Raw genomic sequence first — 26,262 nt, forward strand, 5'->3', positions numbered from 1 at the left:
CTGTGTCTTGTAATTCTTTCCTGCTAACCCTGAAGTCTATAGTTAATTACGTATGGGTCCCTGCAGCATTATTTCATGCATAGTTTCCGCGTTTTAGATCCGTTCTTTTTGCGTTTGTCTTCTAAAACCCTAAGCTATCATTTAGTAGTGTTGTTGTGCCATAATTCCTATTTTTAAAATTAGATATCAATTTAATTTGAATAATATCCTCTCATCTAGTTTTCCGAAATAAAATCCAATTAAGTCTTTACTCCGGTTTTCATAATTAATGTTAATTTGATTAATATCAACTTAAGTGTGTGTGTAATTTAATTTGTTAGTTCAACACGAATCATATGAAGTTATGCGTTTATATGCTCTCACTAGTTTGTACATTGACAATTAATATAAAATTTTGATTAAGTTGTACCTCGTCTTTATAAATGCAAATATAATATGAGTTAATTATAATTAGGGATATTTTATTTTGAATATCTTTTACATTAGTTTTCTAAATTAAAATAAATGAAATCCTATAGTTCTTTTATTTCTTTTCTAATATCAATCTTCCGATAGCTGTTTCTTTTCAACTCTAGCTCCGTTTTCCTCGTTCCTTTCATTCTTGTGACCGTAGCAGCGAGCCCTATCCTTTAGTATGCTCTTTTAAAACTTTCCTTTTGTTTGGTGTATCTGTTCTTAGTTATTCTTATTTGTTTGCTTGCTTGTATGCTTGGATCCGATGCTTGTGTGACGTTAAAAGGAATGATCGAAGAGTTTTGAAGATTTAGAGTTTCAAGAACAAGAGTTGAAGACTCTGAGCAGCTATTCTCTAAAAGAAAGGCAAGTGTTTCCTTGATCATTCTTTTATCCTAATAATCATAATAACATAACTTTTCTATATGCATGCATGTGTCCTAATTTTGATGGATCCTAATTAAGGACATGCCTAGTCTTTATGATCATTCTTTGTCAACCTGGGTTTTACCTTTATGTTGGGTAGCTATTGCTTAGTTGCTATAACTGATTCTAGTTTGGGAATAATTTATAACCATGATGGGAACAATGATGATGCTACATTTGTTTTATCCATGTTCATGCGCTCTGTGTTGTTAATCACAAGATCATATGTTTTATAGGAACATGAAGAACCACCCAGAAAAACAGTGCAACCACAATACTATGTGGCTCTGGTCTTGGCTAATTAATTAGAAACACTAGCTTATGATGATCTTACCGAAAGGGCAAAAGGGGTTGCATCGTTGGGGTATAGCTCGGTCCTCTTGAGGCATATTCATATATGTGGTCCTTGGCTAAGGCACTTCCTCATTAGGGAGAGTTATAACCGCTTTGACTTGAAATCTTAGCGGATTGTCATAAGTTAGGGAATCTTTGTAAAGGCCTCGTAGTGAATCCGTTGCCACTCACCTCGGAAGTGTTTAAGAAGCTAGCTACCTTGGGAAAATTGGAAAACACGAATTTTGGGTAAAGTGTAAAACCTCTACAGAGTGAAAACTGATACATCAGCTGTACTCACGGTTAAGAGCGGCTTGGACCCCCACATAATAATTGAACTTGAAAATGAATTAAATCGTGGACTGTCACACCCGATTTATAAGAACATAAACCGAGCAATCATATATGCGCCAGGATCAAGTCACACATATATACAATAGAATCATCAAGATATCACAACATGTATCTCGAAATAAAAGCGTATAAATTATGAATAAATATCTTTATTACAACTGAATCAAGAATCAGTTCAAGGAATGCGGAAGCATAGAATAAATACATGAAGAACAGGGCACCACAGGGACGTCGGCTGGGAGACAACGCCTAGAAATCGTTGAGTCCGCTGATGTAGTTCTCCACGTCGCCTGGTACTGAGCAACAGTCGAAGATATCCCAAAGAGAACAGAAGAGTAGAGGAGGCAAGTGTGAGTACACAACTGGTACTCAACAAGTATAACACGAATTATGAGGCTCTAAGGTTGGCTGACTCAACTGCATTAGCTTTTAATCTTGGCAAATTTTATTAAAACTATTTACTACAAGTGGATGAATTACCATAACCCAAGTTACATAATAATTAATCAAAATTAATCATGAAACTACTGAAAACCAAGCCAATCCATCGAAGGTAAACCCCACTAATCAGACGGAGGATCTGGGCCGCTCATGACCGTGAGCACGGCTAGTATACCAGTTTTACACTCTCGAGAGGTTGCACAACTTTACCCACAAGTCGTGAGCTACGCTAGTTGTTCATCACACTTCCTTAGGTGAGATGACTAGCAAGCACACTACGAGACCGTTACAAAGGATCACGTTAGTAAGGTGTAACCGCTAAGGTTTCTGGATCAGCGACGATGGGGCCCACCTCACGGGGGTACAAGACACACAGCACAGACCAAGCCGGAGGAGCAGGGACTATTGAAGCTTACCACCCCTCTTGCCCCGCAGGTAAGTTACTCTCAAACTAAAATGACCTAATTAGTAAGTCAAGACCGTCCCATTCCAGTCTTGTGGTTGCGCGGTTGTCCCAGGTTGTCGCTCTATGAACCGGTCCTTAGGGAGAGTGTCCAACCAAGCACTAAGCACCGTGCTGGTCCCCTAAACCATGTTTCTAATAAAACATCTTTTAACAAGACGTGAGCCGCTCAAGCACACAGCACAGAGGGCCACTCTCAGGATCAAGTTGCATATACCATTAATCAAAGTTAATTAAAAAGGACCATAATATGTGAGAGCGCAGCACCTAGCACAACTAACCAAAATGCAACCCAAGGTATTTATATAAAGGATAAAAGTGGCTAGGAAATCCTTATAGGCGTACAGTATTAAAATGTAGTATGAAATTGTATTTAAAAGTGATAGGATTTTCATGTTATACTTGCCTTCCTCAAAGTTCTCCTGCTGCTGCTCAAGCGGCTCTGCAGAAAGGGGCTCCTGGTACTCGTCCAAAGGCTCAGCGTCTACTCACGATCGCAACGCCAAAACATGGTTCAGCATATACACATACATGCAAACAAGGACAAAAGATAAGAAACAGTACAACATTACACGAAAATAGCACACAAAACCATGATAGAACTGTTCTACGCATTATAACGATCACGTGAGCGTGAAAACCACCTAAAACGGAGCTAAGACGCGAAAACTAGAGCTAAAACAAGGTTCAGGGGCTTTTCTGCGAGAAAACAGAACTTCCAGGGGGTTCTGGGCAGAAACCGAGGGTCTAAACATAATTAAAGGGTACATCTAGGGTCTAACCCGTGAAAACACAGGGCATGGATGGCGAACCCAATTTCCAGAAAGCTCAGGGGGCTCCGGCGCTAAAAACAGGACTTAGATGGAATTTCTTTTGAACGGCGCCGGACTGCGGTTTGATTTCAGGAAAACCCAGGGGCTCTTTAACAAAATAGCCAGGCCGAAGGGGGTATCTTCTAATCTGGACGGTTGGATCTAGATCTGATGACTGGGACACGTTCCAGTTCGGATGGTCCGATCTGCACGGCGAGGGTCCGGACGGTCCGATCTGACAAGAACGTGGCCGGCGGCGGGGAGGTCGCCGGAGATTGGTTTCCGCGGCGGCGCGTCACCGGAGCAGGGCGATCTCGGTGCTCTGGGGGTCAAAACAACTCGAGCTTGGATCTAGGAGGTTCAGCGCGACATGGGTAAACCACCTAGGGCTAAGGTGGGGCTTGGGAAGGGCTCAGGCTGCGCGCATGACGACGGGGGCGGGTCGGCACGGCGGCGCATCGCTGGCGCGCAGTGTTCCGGTCTAAGAGAGGGCTAAAGGTCTATGACATCTAGCGCAAAAGGACCAAGGTGACATGCTGAGGCTCACCGAGCGCCTGAACGGATCGGAGGAGCGGCGCAAGCTGGTCGGCGACGAGGGCCGAGCGGCGGAAATGGACGGCGCTCATGGGGAGAGCTGCTGCAGGGGTCTTCCGGGCTTCTGATCTCCACGGATCTGCTCGGGGTGTACCTGTGGAGGTGCCACGGGGGTCAGGGGGGTCCGGGAATCACCGGCGGCAAGGAATCGCACGAGCGGGGCATCTCACCGGCAGCGGTTCTCGATCAAATTTCGGCCACGGCCGGACTCGGGGTCAAGGGTGGAAGGCTCGGGAAGCTTCCTGGCGGCAAGGCGGAGCTGCTACGGGTCTTGGCCGGAGCTGGGGTGCGGCAGAGCGGTCGGTCCACAGCGGGGCCGAGGGCTCTGCGCGTCGGGGTGAGCGGCGCTAGGGTTTGGGGCGGCTGCGGGGTAGGAGATGAGGTGCAGGGGGTCCACGGAAGCCAGATAAAGGCCGGGCCGGGGATCTCAGCGTGCGGGCCCAGCGCTAGGGCTCGCCGGAGATTTCAGGCGGCCGGTGCGCGGGGAGGAAGAAAGAAGGAGAGGAGAGGAGGGCCGCGCGGAGGGAAAAGAGAGGGGGAATGGGCTTCTGGCTTCTTTTCCCTAATCTCCTTCTCTTTTCTTTTTCAAGCTAACTCAATTCTATTTGAATTCAAATGAGATTTTAATTCAAACTTAACCATTCAAACGAACAAAAGAGATGCACCTGCATGAATGCACAAATATGTTGAACCTAAAATAAATTTTAATTCTTTGTGGTATTAAATTTAAATGCAAGATAAATCAAGAAAAACCTTAGAAACTTTATTTAAGCCAGAATAAATTCATTAAGATTTTGATATTTACATTAGGGTGTACTCACGCTGAGTACCAACCATAAGTGTACTCACGCTTGTTATAATTGCTGCTTAGAGCAGAAAGTGATGTGAAGTTTTTTGAAGATGATGCTGAGTTCTAGGCCTGCGCAACCCCCGGTCGATTGCCTCTGAAGTTTGGAGTCTTTGTTTCCAAGATAAGCTCTTGTTATAATTGCTGCTTAGAGCAGAAAGTGATGTGAAGTTTTTTGAAGATGATGCTGAGTTCTAGGCCTGCGCAACCCCCGGTCGATTGCCTCTGAAGTTTGGAGTCTTTGTTTCCAAGATAAGCTGTATAACTCTAATAATCCTTATAGTATTTTAATTCTCTTTTCATGATACTGTTGCTGATTATTCATTGTTGAAGTCACTATATGTATGGAACTTGATCCTGGCATACATATAGTTATGTATTCGGTTTTGTCCTTTAAAAACCGGGTGTGACAAACGTGGCTCAAACATCTCCCCTCCGACCGGATCAAGAACTGGTCGGACCTGAAGGAGATATTCATGTGGAATTTCTAGGGCACCTATGTACACCCCGAAAACCCATGGGTCCTCAAGAACTGCCAGCAGAAGCCGAGTGAGACTCTCTGTGACTACATTCAGCGCTTCTCTAGGGAGTGCAACGCGTTGCCCAACATCGTCGACACCGACGTTATCGAGTCATTTCTATCTCGAACCACCTATGAGTCCCTAGTCCACAAGCTAGGACACAAGAGCCCGCGGACCACTAAGGAACTCCTCAACATCGTGATGAGCCATGCCTCGAGCAAGGAGGTGGTTGGGGCGATCTTCCACCTTGCCAAGGGCAAGGCGAAGGTGATGAGAGTGCCGGTGAGGGTGCCTCAAACCACTCGGGGAAGAAGAGGAACAAGAGGAGCAACGGGGGTTCCCTAGTAGCCACCACCAACCGTAAGGCAGCCGTTGAGGAAACCCCTGATCATTTCAACAAGATGCTGGAGAAGCCAAGCTCGAACCACGCCTTCCCTATCAAGCACTTGTACAAGGACTACACCCCGTTGAAGAAGTACCTGTCTGGGGGCTCCAAGAGGGCAAGCAGAGGAAGAAGCCCGAGCGAGGGGAAGGTGACACCAACGGTAGGATGATGGCTTCCCCATCCCCGATGGCTGCCTCCTGATATTTGGCGGGCTGGCCGCTTGCGAGTCAAGGTGCCGCTAGAAGCTCACTCGCCGGTAAGTCTACACATCCGAACCGGCTGCACCTATTTGTCTCCGGTGGTTGGAGTTGGCCATCACCTTCATCCGGTCCCAACACTTGAGCAGCGTTCCACAGCCAGGGAGGTACCCGCTCGTGGTCGACCTGATCATCGGTGTCGGTGTTTTACCACCGTGCCACCGAGGGATACCCTCTAGGTGGTGAGTTTGTAGGTAGGGTGCCGCCAAGATTAGGAACTCGAAGGTGCAAGAAACACAAAGTTTAGACAGGTTCGGGCCACCGAGAGCATAATACCCTACATCCTGTGTGGTTTGTATTGCCTTAGGTGATAATCGGGTGATCTCTTGCATGAGGCACGAGTTGTCCCTCATGCTCCTGTTCTAGGAGGTTCCCTGTTCGCCCTTATATAGTCTCGGGGGACAGGGTTACATGGAAGTCCTAGTCGGATACGAGCCTAGGAGTCCTACCCGAATACTTTTCAGGTAGTTTCCTACTATCTCCGACTAGTTTTACTACTGTATGAGTAGTTATACTACGTTACAAGTAGTTACAATTGGTGTAGGGCGTGGGCCATGATCCACCCCTTATCCTGTAAGATGTTGGCCATGTGCACAGACCCGTGGGCCTAAGTCTGACAAGCCCCCGAGCTCTTCATAGTCGAGTACTACAGGCTTTCGAGTACTTCTGAAGGCATCTTCGAGTTCTTCCGAACTCCATCTTGAAGGTGTCTTCCGAGTACTTGATTGGCTGCATCGAGGCTGTGAGGTGCTCATGGCCCGAGTAGTTATCAAGTCTTTTTTTATATGGGGTGCGATTGAACTCGCACTCCATATGGAGTAGCCCCCAAGCCTTAGGTTGACTCGTAGAATCAGGCTGAGGGTCAATTTAGTCTTGAGTCTTCTGTACTTATCTTCCAAAAGATTTGAAAAATAAGTCGCTAATGACACGTGTCCCGCAGTCCCCGAGCCTTGAATCCAAATTCCTAGGGTTTGGAATAAAGGATCCAAAGATTCGTCGCATGCAATGATGGTAAAAATTTGATGGTTAAGATAGGCAAATTGGTTCAAAAATTCGAGAACCTCTTTTTCGAGATGAATTCCCTGAAAAAATGGTTAAACAAAGAACTTCTCCAACAAACGCCCTAAATTACCACTCAAATCAAATCTTGTTTGCTGAGAGCCATGTCGTATCTAGCCTCAGAGCCTGGGAGCTAGATGAGTCACACAAGATACACCTAGTAGTCGGTGGCGCCAGCCCCCGAGCCTAGGCATTGGCTAAGTTGCCACTGGATCTTGAACTATCGATGAAGCCGACTAGGCAGAGTCCATTTCAACTAGTTTTGTAGGCGAGGTGAGTAGTCGAAGTAGCTAACAACGCGTAAAACTAGTTGGGAACTAGTAAACGCAGTGTATGGGAGCAATGCCCATGCAGTAAACTCCATATATAACTAGTCGAGAACTAGTAAACGGAGTAATACTGGAAGTATGGAAGCGAGGCCCCTTTAGTAAACTCCACGTAGTACTAGTAATGAACCAGTAAATGGAGTAGTACTGGCAATATTGGGAGTGAGGCCCCTTCAATAAGTGCACGTAGTACTAGTCGTTAACTAGTAAACAGAGTAGTACTGGAAGTATGGGAGCGAGACCCCTTCAGTAAACTCCATGTAGTACTAGTCATGAACCAGTAAATGGAGTAGTATTGAAAATATTAGGATGAGACCCGTTTAGTAAACTGCATGTAGTACTAGTCATGAACTAAGTACTAGTCGTGAACCAGTAAACGGAGTAGTACTGGAAGTGTGGGAACAAAGCCCTTGCAGTAAACTATATGTAGTTTTAGTCGTGAACTAGTAAACGGAGTAGTACTGTAAGTATTGGGATGAGGCCCCTTCAGTAAACAGCATGTAGTACTAGTTGTGAACCAGTAAATGGAGTAGTACTGGAAGTGTGGGAGCGAGGCCCCTTCAGTAAACTCCGCATAGTACTAGTCGTAAACCAGTAAATGGAGTAGCACTGGAAGTGTGGGAGCGAGGCCCCTTTAGTAACATAGAGTACTAGTCGGAAACTAGTAGTCTGAGCGCTACTAGAAGTATGGGAGCAAAGCCCCTTCAATAACATAGAGTACTAGTCGGAAACTAGTAATCTGGGTGTTACTGGAAGTGTGGGAGCGAGGCTCCTTCAGTAAACTCGCACGTAATACTAGTCGTGAACCAGTAAACATAGTAGTACTGGAAGTATGGGAGCGAGGCCATGCAGTAGACTACACATAGTACCAGTCGTGAACGAGTAAAACAGAGTAGTACTAGGAGTATGGGAGCGAGGCCCATGCAGTAGTGTAACACCCTAATTTGCAAATTAGGAACCTAAATAAATTTTGCTAGATTCTTTTCAGGATCCATAAGGTTTTTATTCAAATTATTTTGATTTTAGAGCAGTTGCCATGAATTAACACTAATTTACTTAACCATAAAAAGAAATACAAGGAAATATCGGTCTTCTGCATTTCATGTCGTGTTGCATTGTTTCATTGCTTGTCTTCCATTTGAACTTTCAAATTCAAATTCAAATGCATTTGAATGCATTTTCTTTTCTCTCTCTCTTTTTTTCTCCTCTTGGCCCTGCCCATCTTCTCTCTCCCTTTTTTCTTTTTCCCACACGGCCCAGCCCAGCCTGGCATGCCCTTTCTCGCCCCTTCCTCCCGCAAGGCCCAGCCCAGCTAGCATTTTCTTTTTTTTCTTCCCTCCCCGCACAGCCCAACCAGCCCAACTCCTTCTTCTCAGTGGCCCAACTCTCTCTCCCTTCTCTCTCTTGTTATCAAGCGGGGCCCGTCTGTCGGGCTCGTCCTCAAGCTAGAGCCAGGCTCAGACTCGCGCCCGAGTCCGGCCGCGGCTTGGCCTCCGCACGCACGGCGTTCCAAGCCCGCACGTCGAGGCCCCCTCGGCCGCCCTATAAAACCGCCGCCCCGCGCCCTCGGTACCGCAGAACCCGCAACGACCGCCACCTCATCTCGCAAACCCTAGCCAGCGCCGCCGCCTTCACCACCGCACCTTGGCCGCTGTCGCCGTTGCCGCCTCGCCGCTCTTCTATTGCTGCAAGCCGCCGCTGGAGTTCCACCTTGGGGTAAGGGTCCTCGCCGGCCTGCTATGGCAAAACCAACCTGAATTATACCGGCTCAAGCACACGAGTCCACTCCAGAGGGCTCCAACGTACTTCAAATGGTACAATCCCTTGGTCTGTCGGGTAGCGTCCCGATAAACCACCGATACAGGATCAAATAAGGTTACCTCACACGAAGGTGAGTCTAGAGATACAGTCACCATCATATCTTACGTCACAGGGAAATTACTTTACAAGGGTTTCTAAAAGTAGTACAAAGTTCCACACTTAGTAAAGTTATTACAAAGTTTGCAGAAATAGCAAAGGTTCCAAACTAAGAGTCATTATTACAAACCAGTTTTAAAGTTCAAGTTCGAGCAGCGGAATTCAAAGTACGATAACTATACACGTCGCCAGTAAGGACGTCATGCTAAGCCATGGTATAACATCACTCGTTATGATCGGGGTTGGCCGGGGATGGATCCCACTCCACGGACCAACCATCAGGCAAAGCATAAGGCCAAGGCATGGGGTAAGTAGGGTCTTCAGAGACACTACCTGAAACAAAAACATATAGCAAGGCTGAGTACTCTAATGCTCAGCAAGGCTTACCCGGAATTAGGGTATACTTAGCCCATAACTAGACCATGAAGGCTTTACTAGGGTTTTGGGTTTTGTTTCAGCTGAAAAGCAACAAAGAGTAGGTCCTTATTTTCATTTTTAGCTTTCAGATTCTAGTTCCTTTAACCATTCTAAGTAAGCACCTATAACTACTCAAGCAAAGCAGAGTCTCTTTCAAGCATACATCAGTATTACTCCTCATAAGGTTTCCCTTGTTACTCTATGTGGCAAAAGAGTTAAGCAGTCTCAAACTTCGTGAGAAACGGACGATTCTGAATCGAATTTTAACCCTTGCAAGGTAAACCTAACTCACACGCTTAGAACACCAACAGGTCGTTCCAAAGCAACTGTTTGCCTTTCATTCCGGGTCGTGGAACAAAGCCACCACAAGCGACTGTTGGACCATACGCACATCCAATGTGCAGGACATACGTCTGTAGCGCGACTACATGACCGTATTCCCGTCTGCTCTGCAGAACGTACTCCCACAGTCGGTGCATGTAAACATAAAATAAAAGTCGAGTGGTGGGGGACGAGTCCACTTGCCGGGCCGATTGGTTACTAGGCTTACCGCTTACCATATTTCACGGCATGTGACTAGTACTTTCAAACGCTTAACTGACACTACCACACACTGCGACCTTAACCAAATTCATCAACACAGATGGGGTATCATTTCTTTCCATGATAGTACACATAACCCCGTCCGTCATCCTTATAGTGATTGCAGTATGTAAGCAACCAATTCCTATATCGTGCGAGTGACAGGAAATCACTCGACTTCAACCGGTCCTATTAGCATCAGTGGGGTACGAGGAAGCTTCCTAGGGGTTGGGGTGGGCAATGGAAGGCTCGAGGTGGGGGCTCCGCGGCGAACAGGAGGGCGCCGGAGTTGGAGGAGATGGCAGCGGTGGTGCTCGGGGTCCTGGGCAAGCAAAAAGCAGGAACAAGAATGGAATGGAAAGATAGGGAACTAGTGCTGCTCTGGAACCAGAAAAGAGAGAGCGAGGGGGCGTGCACGGGCGATGCCACGGTGGCGGCGGCAGAGCCGCAGAACGGCGTGGCACGCGCGCAAGAGGGCCACGAAGGGAAAGCTAGAGCGGCGCTCGGGTTGGGGTCGACGCGTGGAGTAGCTAGGAACTGGAGGTGGCGCCGGGGAGCGGCCGAGGCTCAGCACCTGGCCGGGGAAGCGGCACTGACACCGGCGGTAGAGGTGCAGCGGGCGAAGCAGAGGAACTGCCAGAGGAGGAAGAAGAGAGAAGGGGGTCCGAGGGGCCCCATTGGAAAAAGCAAAAACCTCAGGGACTTCACTGTAAATAGAAATTTCCCACTGATCCAAAGCCCTAATGAGGAAAGGTCAAAATAGAAGTTGTAGAACTTTTCAAACTCTATAACTTTGCTTTAGGGCTCAAGTTCAGAAACCTAAAGTACAAAGTTTTATTTCACCATTTTGCACTCAAATTAATCTTTACATAAATCTTGTCCTAGTAGTGCAAATCTTATGAACTTTTGGGGCTTATTTGCAAGCATTTAAGGCTGGTCATGATGACATTCACATTTTTCACTTTGACCCTTTGTAATTTTTGGAAAGTTACTTTATACTTCAACTAAGTTACATAAAAGGACTTGTACTTTCATAAATTTACACAATTACCCTTATTCTCATAACTTTATTAGATTTTCACACAATTTCACACACACCAAACATTATTTCTATTAGTTTGCTCTATTTGACACCTAGGGTGTCACAACCTTCCCCCCTAAAAGAAATCTCGTCCCGAGATTACAGGAATGAGGTGATAAGAGAATAGATAACTAAGAATTCCTAAGAAAGTCTGGGAAGTTCTTCTGAAGATAGTCTTCGGTTTCCCAGGTAGCTTCTTCTTCTGTATGATGATTCCACTAGATTTTAAACATTTTGACCGTTGCTCTTCTAGTACTTCTTTCCTTGGTATCTAAGATTCTGATTGGAAGTTCTTTATAGGAAAGATCGGGCTCGATGTCGATACTTTGTGTATCAACGATTTCGGTAGGAACACGAATACATTTCTTCAGCTGGGATACATGGAAGACATTATGAATGGCTGCTAGCTGAGGAGGAAGTTGAATTCGATAGGCTACGGGTCCACAAATTTCAAGGATTTCAAAAGGACCAACGTAGCGAGGAGCGAGTTTGCCTTTGATACCAAAACATTGGACGCTCCGAGTAGGAGATACTCGCAGATATACAAAATCACCTACTTCAAACTGTATTGGTTTTCTCCTTTTATCTGCGTAGCTCTTTTGTCTTGATTGAGCCACTTTAAGATTGTTCCGAATGATCTTTACCTTTTCTTCTACTTCATTAACAAGATCAGGTCCAAAGATTTCACGTTCACCAGTCTGAGACCAATTCCAAGGAGTTCTGCATTGACGACCATATAAGGCTTCAAAACGAGCCATTTTGATGCTTGACTGATAACTGTTATTATAGGAGAATTCTGCTAAGGCTAAGCATTTGTCCCAATGCTTGTCATATTGGATTACACAAGCTCGAAGCATATCTTCTAGGATTTGGTTTATCCTTTCTGTTTGCCCATCTATTTGCGGAGGATATGCAGAGCTTCGGATTAACTTGGTTCCAAGAGTTTGTTGAAATTGCTCCCGGAAACGAGCAACAAACTGTGCCCCACGATCAGAGATGATCGTTTTAGGTATCCCATGGAGACGAACGATCTGGTCTAGATATATTTCCGCATATTTACTAGCAGTGTAAGTGGTATGTATTGGAAGAAAATGAGCGGTCTTGGTTAATCTATCCACAATTACCCAAATAGAATCATGCCTTTGGGAAGTGTTGGGTAAACTCACGATAAAATCCATACTGATATCTTCCCATTTTCAAGAAGGAATAGACAAAGGTTGTAGCGTACCAGAAGTCCTTAAATGACTGGCCTTAACTCTCTGGCAAACATCACACTCAGAAACGTATTTTGCTATTTCTCTTCTCATACGAGTCCACCAAAAATTCCGTTTCAAATCTTGGTACATTTTCGTACTGCCAGGGTGCATAGAAAATTTAGATAGATGTGCTTCATCCATTATTTGCTTGCGAAGCTGATGGTTCTTGGGTACAACTATACATCCCTTAAACTGTAGAACTCCTTTAGAATCCTCTTGGAAATATTTATACTTCTCTTCTCCTTGGGCAAATTGTTGTTTGATCATCTTGACTCCCTTATCGTATTGTTGTGCCATCACAATACTATCCTGGAGTATAGGCTTAACGGCTATATGATTTAAACTTCCTTGAGGAATGGTTTCTAGATTAAACTTCCTCATTTCCCAGCAAAGTGTGTCATTGAAAACTTCTACTGATAAACAATGACAATGTGACTTGCGGCTAAGTGCATCCACAACCACATTGGCTTTACCTGGATGGTAGTGTACTTCAAGTTCATAATCCTCTATAAGTTCCAACCAACGTCTCTGCCTCATGTTCAAATCTGCTTGTGTAAAGATGTACTTTAGACTCTTATGATCCGTATAAATATTGCACTTAGTACCCATAAGATGGTGTCTCCAAAGTTTAAGTGCATGGATAACAGCTGCAAGCTCAAGATCATGAGTAGGATAATTCTGCTCATGTGTTCGAAGGGCTCTAGAGGCATATACAATCACGCGATTATCCTGCATGAGTACACATCCCAGTCCGGTGCCTGATGCATCACAATAAACATCAAAAGATCTGGATGGGTCTGGTTGAGCCAAAACTAGAGCAGTGGTAAGATGTGCTCTTAAGGTGTGGAAAGCTTCATCACAATTCTCATTCCAGGAGAATTTAACTCTCTTTTTCAATAGTTCTGTCATGGGCTTGGCTATTCAAGAGAAATCTGGGATGAAACGATGGTAATAGCCAGCAAGACCGAGAAAACTGCGGATCTGATGGACCGAAGTAGGGGGTTTCCAATCCATCACTTCTTGAACCTTACTCGGATCAACAGATATACCATCCTTAGAGATGGTATGACCCAAAAATTTGACGATGTCAAGCCAAAATTCACATTTAGAGAATTTGGCATACAGACGGTGATCCCACAAACGTTGACGAACAACATGCAGATGTTTAACGTGATCTTTAAGATTTTTGGAATAGATCAAAATGTCGTCGATAAAAACCATGATGAATTTATCAAGTTCCGGCATGAAGACAGAGTTCATAAGATACATGAAATATGCCGGTGCATTGGTAAGACTAAAGGACATAACCAGATATTCATAGAGTCCATATCTGGTGGAGAAAGCTGTTTTTGGAATATCGCTTGGTCTAATCTTTATCTGATGATACCCAGAGCGAAGATCAATTTTGGAGAATACCTTGGCTCCGGCTAACTGATCAAACAGGATATCAATGCGGGGAAGAGGATACTTATTCTTAATGGTAACCGCGTTGAGGGGACGATAGTCAACACATAGTCTAAGACTATTATCCTTTTTCTTAACGAACAAGGCAGGGCATCCCCAAGGTGAAGCACTTGGGCGAATATACCCCTTATCCAGGAGTTCTTGAAGTTGAAGTTTTAATTCGGCCAGTTCATTGGGTGGCATACGATAGGGTCTCTTAGAGATGGGGGCCGTGCCAGGTTGTAACTCTATTACAAACTCAACATCTCTATCCAGAGGCATTCCGGGTAACTCATCTGGAAAAATATCTAGGTATTCACATACAACAGGAATATCCTCTATCTTGATTCCTGCTGTAGTATACACGCAAGAACTGCTATATTCCTGTGATGGAAGATGAAGGATGGTACGTCCATATTCTGGGGAATTTATTTCCACCTCTCGAGAAAAGATATCTAAAGATACTCGATGTCTGGTCATCCAATCCATGCCTAGGAGAATATCCATCCCTTCTAGATTTAATGCAATTAAGGCTGTTCTTATTAAAGTACTACCCATCTGGATCGATACATCTCTACATATTTGATTTGATGCAATTCTACCTCCTGGGGTTGTTATCATATAGGTTCCATTTGTGGGGTAGAAATCCAAACCGATTTTGGTCCCAAACCTTGTACTGATAAAACTATGGGTTGCACTAGAATCAAAAAGTATAATAGTAGGGTGATGGTGTAGAGTGAATGTACCCGTCATTACTGGTGCACCTTCCGGGAGTTCCGATAGAGTGGTGAAATTCACTCTTCCTTGACGGACCTGCATCACTTGCTTCCTGCCTTTATTCTTGGGGTTGGAGTTGAAGTTGGAGGCCTGTCCAGGGAATGTCCTCTTGGGTTGGGGGCAGTCTTTAACAAAATGTGCCGGACTACCGCAGTTGAAACATCGATTGATGCTATTCCCTTGATTAAACTGCGGAGGGTTCGGCCTTGGACCAACTGGTCGTTGCTGCTGCTGAGGTTGAGGCACTGGTGGCCTGTTGAATCGGGGCTACTGAGGAGGCCTAGCCACCCATCTGCCTGCTGGAACATTTCTGGGCGGAGCTCGGGGGGCTGGGTTCTGAATCACTCGATACCTCGAAGGTTGTGCATTCGAGGGTCCAGTCGATACTTTCTGCTTTTTCTCAGCATGATGGGCTGAGATACAGTCTTCTTGGGTAATAGCCATTTTAACCAACTCATTAAAGTTGTCAGCCCTGACCAGATTCAAGCGTTCCTTTAACTTGGTGTTCAATCCACGACGGAATCTATCTCTTTTCTTGGCGTCCGTGTCGGCGTGATAGCCTGCGTACTGACACAGGTGATTGAAAGTCTGTGCGTATTGAAGTACAGTGCGATTCCCTTGGATAAGTGCCAAAAATTCATTGAGCTTCCGCTCAATGAGTCCTTCCGGGATATGATGTGCTCTAAAGGCTACCTTAAATTCTTCCCAATTGACAACATGTCCATCCGGTTGCATGGCATGGTAATTGTCCCACCAAAGGCGAGCATTACCACGGAGCTGTTGGGCTGCGAAGAGAGTTTTATTCGCTTCGGAACATGGAACCGGGAGTAATGCAAACTTGGACTCGATGGTACGGAGCCATGCATCTGCATCCAGGGGTTCTTCAGTCTTATGAAAGAGTGGGGGCTGCGTGCTGAAGAAATCCTGATAACCAGCTGAGGGATGCTCTTCACGTCCATGTTGAGGAGAACGGAACTGTTGTTGCTGGGTCTGCACTAGTGTGTTCAGGAGTTCGGTCTGACGGGCCATCACTTCCACTAGATTTGGTGGTGGTGGAGGTGGTTGTTGTAAACCACTAGCTTGATCCGGTCTGAATCCCTTTGGGGTTCCGCGCGTAGCGCCAACCATCTGAAATATAGAAGTTATCCATAAGCATTTACCAATACTTGCTTCTAATTTCAGAAATCATATCATACCAACATAGCTTTATTTGAACAATGCAAGGTAATAAATCCAAGTCACAAGTGTTAACTTAACCATCCAAACAGCAACTCAGATTTACATAACCAACTGAAACTTGTTCCATATTACATCACATTGCTCCAAACCAAACCATACATAGATTTGCCACACATATTACAACAAGTGGCTCACAAGTCATCTAACTACTCACTCCCATGCCACACTATGTCACACTATCTACATCTAGGATGCCATCAACTCAAACGAGACTAGAAGTCATAAGGGTTGCCCACAGATGACTGACTACCGGAAGAGGAATGATGAGGACTAAGCACAGGATCTCCATGCTCAGAGTCAATCTCAGAGACTCCTTCAACCTCTTCAGGGTCTTCTTCTTCTTCTTCACTCTCAAACTCATCTACAACCGGCTGAACTGGTTGCTCATGAAGCATGTTGATATGGTCAATGGCTTGGCCAAAGTTAAGGTTAAGCTCATGAACTTGCTCTTAAAGAAAGTCAATGATAGTGTCAGGCTAGGTAATGAGAGTATCGCTCTCAACAATTTGCTCCTCTCGATGCTGAATGGTTTCTTCCCGCTGAGTAATAACCTCTTCCCTAGCAGTGACAGCGGCTTGAAGTTCCTCAATCTGTGTATTCTGCCGGCCAACTTGATTACGATATCTTTGGGATATGTTGGTCAAGCGATAAATACCGTGCTGCTGAAGTGTCTGGTAATGATACTATGCATTCATAAATCTGACTGAGGTGCGTAAAGTCTCTCCGGCTAGGGTTCCCAGTAAGTGGTCACAGTATGTTAATCTGAAAGTCCATTCTGGGTCACGAGAATCCATTGCAGGAAATAAGCCAATAGGATATCCTGCAACTTCCTCAGGATGCTGATCGCAAAAGATGTGGATAGCTTCTATAGCTGCTGCTTCAAAAGTATCGGCAAGACGATGACCAATCACATTTACTTCAATAGGCTGCCACAGAGATAAGGTAGGATGTGGAGGAACAGTCATTTTCACCCTACAACGGGGAACACCTTCTTCTTCATACTCTACTCCATCATAAGGTGGAGGCTCGGTGTAGCCAAACACCTGGAGAGATTCCCACAAAAGACGAGGAAAACCCTCCCAATGCAAAGCATTGGTATGAGCGTGTCCTGCGGAATCCCAAAAGAACCTTGGAAGCTCGGCCATCTGAAACATGGATTCAAATGGTGAGATTACAAGTTTTCAACCATACACCTTGAGAAGACTGCGGATACAAATGTGAATTAGTTTGATAGATTGATTGGAATGCAGCTATCCTCACAGGATAAAAGAAACAAGACAACCTACCCCGATAACAACAAAATTTTGAAGATCAAAAGATTGTTCTAGATCTTGAGAAGGAAATGATAAGGTAGAAACATTAACCTCAAAACGATACTGGTTACTAACATACCCTCTAGATTTCATTGAAGCAACAAACCATGCCATTCATACAATCAAGTAAAGGAATATGCATGCACGTGTTACGCGTCCTCACAACTCAAAATAAATGCCAAATATGTTTGGACTTATGGTATTAGTTTTGGTGGCATAATATAATCGTCTCTCCCTATATTAACTAGTCGGATATCCTTATTCGTCTTAACCTATTTAACCGAGGTTAGCGTACCTGCAGAAAACCACAATATATATGAACCTTTCATGCCAGCACTCATGAAAGCATCCTCAAACATTACGGTTTACTATAGAAACAGCAACTGTACAATTACCGCCGTACAAACAACGTTAACATACGTTATTGAAACAACGTATTTACAAGAGACCGCAAAATGCGGGGTAATGTTGTTCATACCCTGCAACTAACCATATACTCCCAATATAGTCAACCGAAGTTGGTACATCGGCAGCATCTCAAGTAGGCCACTGCTTGAGAAACAGCGTTCGGTTCGCATCACCGACGGGAAGGCTAACTTCCCAGTTAGCTGAGGATCCTTACCTTCTTACCTTACCATCGAAGATGTCGTTACAGAATGTAAAGTTGGGTCGTACATAAACTTAAGTTTCGATAGAAGGTAATGCTGGAAGTTAGAGTTATATATATTCATACTATAGCCACCTATACTTCCCATATTAACATTACCCTAGGGCTTTACGTACTAAGCACAATCCTTAACGAAACCAACGTAGTTTTGCCAAACATTTTGTTGGTCAAACTTTTATACTGAAGGCATTTTTAAGGTAAAATATACATCCAGAGTAACTTTATAGCTCTGATACCAGCTGTGGCAGAACCAACCTAAATTATACCGGCTCAAGCACGCGAGTCCACTCCAGAGGGCTCCAACGTACTTCAAACGGTACAATCCCTTGGTCTGTCGGGTAGCGTCCCGATAAACCACCGATATAGGATCAAATAAGGTTACCTCACACGAAGGTGAGTCTAGAGATACAATCACCATCATATTTTACATCACAGGGAAATTACTTTACAAGGGTTTCTAAAAGTAGTACAAAGTTCCACACTTTGTAAAGTTATTACAAAGTTTGCAGAAATAGCAAAGGTTCCAAACTAAGAGTCATTATTACAAACCAGTTTTAAAGTTCAAGTTCGAGCAGCGGAATTCAAAGTACGATAACTATACACGTCGCCAGTAAGGACGTCATGCTAAGCCATGGCATAACATCACTCGTTATGATCGGGGTTGGCCGGGGACGGATCCCACTCCACGGACCAATCATCAGGCAAAGCATAAGGCCAAGGCATGCGGTAAGTAGGGTCTTCAGAGACATTACCTGAAATAAAAATATATAGCAAGGCTGAGTACTCTAATACTCAGCAAGGCTTACCCGGAATTAGGGTATACTTAGCCCAAAACTAGACTATGAAGGCTTTACTAGGGTTTTGGGTTTTGTTTCAGCTGAAAAGCAATAAAGAGTAGGTCCTTATTTTCATTTTTAGCTTTCAGATTCTAGTTTCTTTAACCATTCTAAGTAAGCACCTATAACTACTCAAGCAAAGCAGAGTCTCTTTGAAGCATACATCAATATTACTCCTCATAAGGTTTCCCTTGTTACTCTATGTGGCAAAAGAGTTAAGCAGTCTCAAACTTCATGAGAAACGGACGATTCTGAATCGAATTTTAATCTTGCAAGGTAAACCTAACTCACACGCTTAGAACACCAACAGGTCGTTCCGAAACAACCGTTTGCCTTTCATTCCGGGTCGTGAAACAAAGCCACCACAAGCGACTGTTGGACCATACGCATATCCAATGTGCAGGACATACGTCTGTAGTGCGACTACATGACCGTATTCCCATCTGCTCTGCAGAACGTACTCCCACAGTCGGTGCGTGTAAACATAAAATAAAAGTCGAGTGGTGGGGAACGAGTCCACTTGCCGGACCGATTGGTTACTAGGCTTACCGCTTACCATATTTCACAGCATGTGGCTAGTACTTTCAAACGCTTAACTGCCACTACCACACACTGCGACCTTAACCAAATTCATCAACACAGACGGGGTATTATTTCTTTACAAGATACTACACATAACCCCATCTGTCATCCTTATAGTGATTTCAGTATGTAAGCAACCAATTCCTATATCGCGCGAGTGACAGGAAATCACTCGACTTCTACCAGTCCTATTAGCATAGCACTAGTCGGACTCAGTTTCCAACATTCAGTACATTGGTTTCTAGGGAGATGCATCTATGGTTTCCAGACAACTCCTAAGAACTTAATGCACAATTATATATATATAAAGGTAAATTGCAGTGTAAATAAGATACTGTGTTTATGTCCGGGGCTTGCCTTCACTGGCGGGGCTAGGGTTAGAGATATTAATAAATTCTGCCGAACTCGGGTTCGGGGCTTCAGTTAATTCTCCAACAATGTTCCCGGTGTCTTCAGAGACTTCCACTTCGGGTTCTGGGAGGATCTGATAGTCACCGTCGACGAAAAACGCCGAGTCTATATGTGATCAAAATGATGCAGTTTAGGAAATGCATATATTGATATTCTACTTCACGATAAAGTTGCAATCCAAGGAACACATCATTACATATTAGTACACAACACAGTTGCCTCCTTACTGGGCAGTCATTTATCGAGTATTAAATAATTTACTTAGTTACATTAAATGATAGGGGGGGTTAACTCTAAACATTTAACTAACAACAAGAAGTAGCATGGTTAACTATTAAACTAATTACACTTAACACCTTTATTTAATTAACTAGCTAATCACCTTGAAAAACCCTAAGTTATTATTTAATATGGATCTATTAATCAAGTTCAATTTATTTTAGTTATTTTACACCTAATCATGGGTTGAAAATTTGTGGGTATGCTACACTACTTTAGAGTAACATCTTAAAATATTTTCATAATTTTCAGGAATAAAAGCTAGTATAAAAGAATTATCTTTGGAAACAAACAAAAAATTCATAACTCGGGGTATGACCTACTATTAATCCTAATATTTTTACCATGGATTACACATTCAAAAGGGAAATTATGGTATAAATTTCAGTTACAAAAACTAACAGAAACATCCTTAATTAAAAATTTAAGCATTTCATCATCATATAACAAAAGTACTCGAAATCTAAGTAAATTAGCAGTAAAGAACTCAAGATTTTTACACAGAGCTATACATAGCACATACAATCTAAGTTCCAAATTTCAGCTATAACACATGCCTACAACATGAGATACAAGTAAAACACTTATTTTCTACTATTTAATCTACAACAGAAAATATACATATATAGCTCAAGTTTACTATAAAAAAGTAGTCGAATTTAACTCAAGGATTCCAACAAAACTAGCTTGGCGTTTTTCTGAAGTTTCTACAATTTTCTATGAATTTTTTAAAGTTCACAGCTTTTGAATTGGGGGGCTCTGGAATTTTACAAGGACACCCTTAGAACTTTTGAAATCTTTACAGGGATGCCCTTGGCTCGTCGGGGAAGAAGGCAGTAAGGTTGCCGGCCAAATTCCGGCGAGGGGACGGCGAGGGGTTGGAGGAGAAGTAGTCAGCGAGCACCAGGAGGTCAAGGCGCACCTGCTAGAGGTCTTGGGAAGGGGAGGGGATGACCGGAGGGGGCTTTCCCACGATGGCCGAGGCGGCGCGCGGAGGGGCGCTCGTCGGCGAGGAGGTTCCCGGCGAGGAGGAGGCGAAGCTTGGGCTCAACAACTGTAGGAGGATGAGGGGAAGCTATTGGAGCAATGGAATTGGGCGGAGGAAGGGCGGAGGTACAAGCTCGACGGCGGCAGAAGCTTACCGGCGAAGGGGAGAACGGCGGCGAGGTAGCTCCGGTGGAGGTCCGGCCTCGGTAAGTGGCTGGTGAGCGTCAATGGGGTACGAGGAAGCTTCCTAGGGGTTGGGGTGGGCAATGGAAGGCTCGAGGTGGGGGCTCCGCGGCGAACAGGAGGGCGCCGGAGTTGGAGGAGATGGCGGCGGCGGTGCTCGGGGTCCTGGGCAAGTAAAGAGCAGGAACAAGAATGGAATGGAAAGATAGGGAACTAGTGCTACTCTGGAACCAGAAAAGAGAGAGCGAGGGGGTGTGCACAGGCGATGCCACGGCGGCGGCAAGATGGCGGCGGCAGAGCCGTGGAACGGCGTGGCGCGCGCGCAAGAGGGCCAGGGAGGGAAAGCTAGAGCGGCGCTCGGGTTGGGGTCGACGCGTGGAGAAGCTAGGAACTGGAGGTGGAGCCGGGGAGCGGCCGAGGCTCAGCACCTGGCCGGGGAAGCGGCACTGACACCGGCGGCAGAGGTGCAGCAGGCGAAGCAGAGGAACTGACGGAGGAGGAAGAAGAGAGAAGGGGGTCCAAGGGGCCCCATTGGAAAAAGCAAAAACCTCAGGGACTTCACTATAAACAAAAATTTCCCACTAATCCAAAGCCCTAATGAGGAAAAGATCAAAATAGAAGTTGTAGAACTTTTCAAACTCTATAACTTTGCTTTAGGGCTCAAGTTTAGAAACCTAAAGTACAAAGTTTTATTTCACCATTTTGCACTCAAATTAATCTTTACATAAATCTTGTCCTAGTAGTGCAAATCTTATGAACTTTTGGGGCTTATTTGCAAGCATTTAAGGCTGGTCATGATGACATTCACCTTTTTCACTTTGACCCTTGGTAATTTTTGGAAAGTTACTTTATACTTCAACTAAGTTACATAAAAGTACTTGTACTTTCATAAATTTACACAATTACCCTTATTCTCATAACTTTATTAGATTTTCACACAATTTCACAACACCAAACATTATTTCTATTAGTTTGCTCTATTTGACACCTAGGGTGTCACACCTGCTTCCTCTTTTCCTCTCCCCATCCCGCCATGATGCTTGCTCGCAGTCGCTGCCGTGCCGCACCTCGCCGTCGTCCGCCTTCCCTGGCCCCCGGCGCCTCATTCCAATCCCCTAAACATGTTACTCTCCTCGCTCTCGTTCTCCCAGGCCAAACCCGAGCCAAAATCGTGGTCGGAGTCACGTTTATGCGATTTCCTAACGAGTCCGCCGCCGCTGTTGGCCTCGCCGCCGGCGTCCAGCGACGCCACCCGAGCGGCCAACCATTTCCCGGCCGTCTGATCTAGATCCGATGATTTATATTAAATCTAGACCGGGGTCAAATAACCTAATACCGGTCAACCCTAGGATCTTTTTGTGGCAGAACCAACCTGAATTACACCGGCTCAAGTACGCAAGTCCTCTCTCTCTCTAGGGCTTCAATCGTACTTCAAACGGTGTAACCCCTTGGCCTGTCGGGTAACGTCCCGATAAACCACCGAAAGCAGGATCCAACAAGGTTCCTCGCATGAAGGCGAGTCCAGAGATACAATCGCCATCATATTTTACATCCCAGGCACTTATATTACAAGAGTTTGCAGAAGTAGCAAAGGTTCGAAACTGAGGGTCATTATTACAAACCAGTTTAAAGGTTCAAGTTGACGGCAGCGGAGTTTAAAGTATGACAACTGTACACATCGCCAGTACGGACATCATGCTAAGCCGTGCATGACATCACTCGTTATGGTCAGTGTTGGACGGGGACGAGTCCCACTCCACGGACCAACCATCAGTTAAAGCATAAGGCCTAGGCATGGGAAGAGTATGGTCTTCAGAGACATTACCTGAAATAAAATCATATTGCAAGGCTGAGTACTCTAATACTCAGCAAGGCTTACCCGGAATTAGGGTATACTTAGCCCATAACTAGACCATGAAGGCTTTAATGGGGTTTTGGGTTTTGTCTCAGCTGAAAAGTAACAAAGAGTAGATCCTTAATTTCATATTTTAGATTTCAGTTTCTAGTTCCTTTAACCATTCTAGGTAAGCACCTATAACTACTCAAGCAAGGTAGAGCCTCTTTAAAACATATCTCAGTATTACTCCTGATAAGGTTTCTCTTGTTACTCTATGTGGCAGAAGAATTAAGCAGTCTCAATCTCCGCGAGAAACGGACGGTTCTAAATCCAATTTCAACCCTTGCAAGGTAAACCTAACTCACACGCTTGGAACACCAACAAGTCGTTCCAAAGCAACCGTTTGCCTTTCATTCCGGGTCGTGGAACAAAGCCACCACAAGTGACTGCAGGACCATACGCACATCTAATGTGCAGGACATACGTCTACAACGCGATTGTATGACCGTATTCCTATCTGCTCTGCAGAACGTACTCCCACACGTCGGTGCGTGTAAACATAAATTAAAAGTTGAGTGGTGGGGGACGAGTCCACTTGCCGGGCCGATTGGTTACTAGGCTTACCGCTTACCATATGTCATGGCATGTGGCTAGGACTTTCAAACGCTTAACTGCCACTACCACACGCTGCGACCTTAACCAAATTGCAGGATCGGAAACAACCAATTCCTATATCGCGCGAGTGACAGGAAATCACTCGACTTCTACCGGTCCTATTAGCATAGCGCTAGTCGGACTCAGTTTTTAATATTCAGTACACTGGTTCCTAGGAATATGCATCTAGGGTTTTGAAACAACTCCTAAGAACTTAATGCACAAGTATATATATATATATAAAGGTAGATTGCGGTGTAAATAAAGTAGTGGGTTTATGTCTGGGGCTTGCCTTCACTGGCGACGCTGGAGTGAGGAACGTAATAAATTCTTTCGAACTCGGGTTCGGAGCTTCAGTTAAATCTTCGGTGATGTTCCCAATGTCTTCCGATACTTCTACTTCGGGTTCCGGAAGAATCTGATAATCGCCATCGGCGAGAAGCGTCGAGTCTACATGTGATGTAAATGATGCAGTTTACAAAATGCATAGACTGTTATTCTACTTCACAATAAAGTTGCAATCCAACGAACTTAACATTACATACTAGCAAACAACACAATTGCCCTTTACTGGGCAGTCATTTATCGGGTATTAATTAAACCACTTAGTTACATTAATTAACATGATTGTTTACCCTAAAAATTTAAACTACTGCATAAGGTAGCATGTTTTATTATCTTAAATAATTAAATTAATTACATTTAACACCTTTATTTATTTGACTAGCTAATTATCTTTAATGACCCTAGGTTATTATTTAATATGGATCTACTTATCAAGTTCTATTTATTTTGGTTGTTCTACACCTGATAATGGGTTGAGAATTTGTGGACATGCTACACTACTTAAGAGTAACACGTCAAAATATTCTCATAATTTTTCATGAATAAAAACTAGCATAAATGAATTATCTTTGAAAACAACAAAAATCCATAACTTGGTGTATAGCCTACTATTAATCCTAATACTTTTATTATGGATTACACATGCAAAAAGGAAGTTATGGTATAAATTTCAAATACAACTACTAACAGAAACATCCTTAATTAAAATCTAAGCATTTCATCAACATATAACAAAGGTACTCCAATTTCTAAGTAATTGAGTAGTAAAGAACTTGAAATTTTTACACAAAGCTACACATGGAACATACAACCTAGGTTCCAAAATTCAGCCACAAAACATGCATATAACATGAAATACAAATAAAACACTCATTTCCTAGTATTTGATTTACATCAGAAACTACACACATACAGCTCAAACTTACTATATAAAAGTAGTCGAATATAACTTAAGGATTCAAACAAAACTAGTTTGGAAGTTTTCTGAATTTTCTACAATTTTCTACATATTTTTGAAGTTCATAGCTTTTGAATTGGGGGGGGGGCTCTGGAATCTTGCAGCTAGACCCTTGGAACTTTTGAAATCCTTTCAAATAGGCCCTTGGGTCATCGGGGAAGAAGGGCAAGGATGTTGCCGGCCAAATTCCGGCGAGGGGGCAGCGGGGGGTGGTGAAGGAGTGGTCAGTGAGCATCAGGAGCTCAAGGCACACCTGCTGGGGGTCTTAGGAAGGGGAGGGGATGACCGGAGGTGTGGTTCCCACGGCGGCCAAGGCGGCGGCGCGGAGGAGCTCGTCGGCGAGGGGCTTTCCGGCGAGGAAGACGGCCAAGCTCTGGTCCAACAGCTGCAGCAAGAGGAGGGGAAGCTGTTGGGGTGGTCGGATTGGGCGGAGAAGGGGCGGAGGTAGGGGCTCGACGGCGACAGGAGCTCAACGGAGAGGAGGGGGACGTCGGCGACCGGGCTCCGGTGAAGGACTGGCGTCGGGGTGGGGTCATAGAGCTTTGGCGTGGAGCGTTGAAGCTTCCTAGGTGGTCATCCGGGACAATGGGGGGCTCAAGGTGGGAGCTCCGCGGCGACCAGGAACTCGCCGGCAAAGAAGAAGGAGGCGGCGGTGGTGTTCGGGGCTCTAGGCGATTGGAGAGCAAAAGAGTGAGTGGAATGGGAAGAGAGGGAGCTAGTGCTGCTCCTGAACCAGAAAAGAGGGGGTGAGGGGGCGTGCACGGGCAGCTGCTGCGGTGGCGAGGTGGCGGACGGCAAAGCCGCGGGGCGGCCTGGCACGCGCGCGAGAGGGCTTGGGAGGAGGAGCTAGGGCGGTGCTCGGGCTGGGGGCGACGCGTGGAGGCGAGGGCAGCAGGAGGTGGCGCTGGGGAGGAGCTGGAGCGGCGGTGAGCGGCGTAGACGACCGGCGGCAGAGGGGCAGAGGGCAGAGCAGAGCATGTGCCAGAGGAAGAAGAAGAGGGAAAGGGGTCCGAAGGACCTCCCTGGAATTTGCAAAAATCTCAGGGATCTCACTATAAACTAAAATTTTTTCACTAATCCAAAGCTCTAATGAGAAAATGGTCAAAATAGAAGTTGTAGAACTTTCCAAATCCTACAACTTTGCTTTAGGGCTCAAGTTCAAAAACCTAAAGCACAAGGCTTTATTTTACCATTTTGCACTCAAATCAAACTTAAATAAGTTTTTGT

The sequence above is a fragment of the Panicum hallii genome, chromosome 9, assembly GCF_002211085.1.
Source record: "Panicum hallii strain FIL2 chromosome 9, PHallii_v3.1, whole genome shotgun sequence".
Lineage (NCBI taxonomy): Eukaryota > Viridiplantae > Streptophyta > Magnoliopsida > Poales > Poaceae > Panicum > Panicum hallii.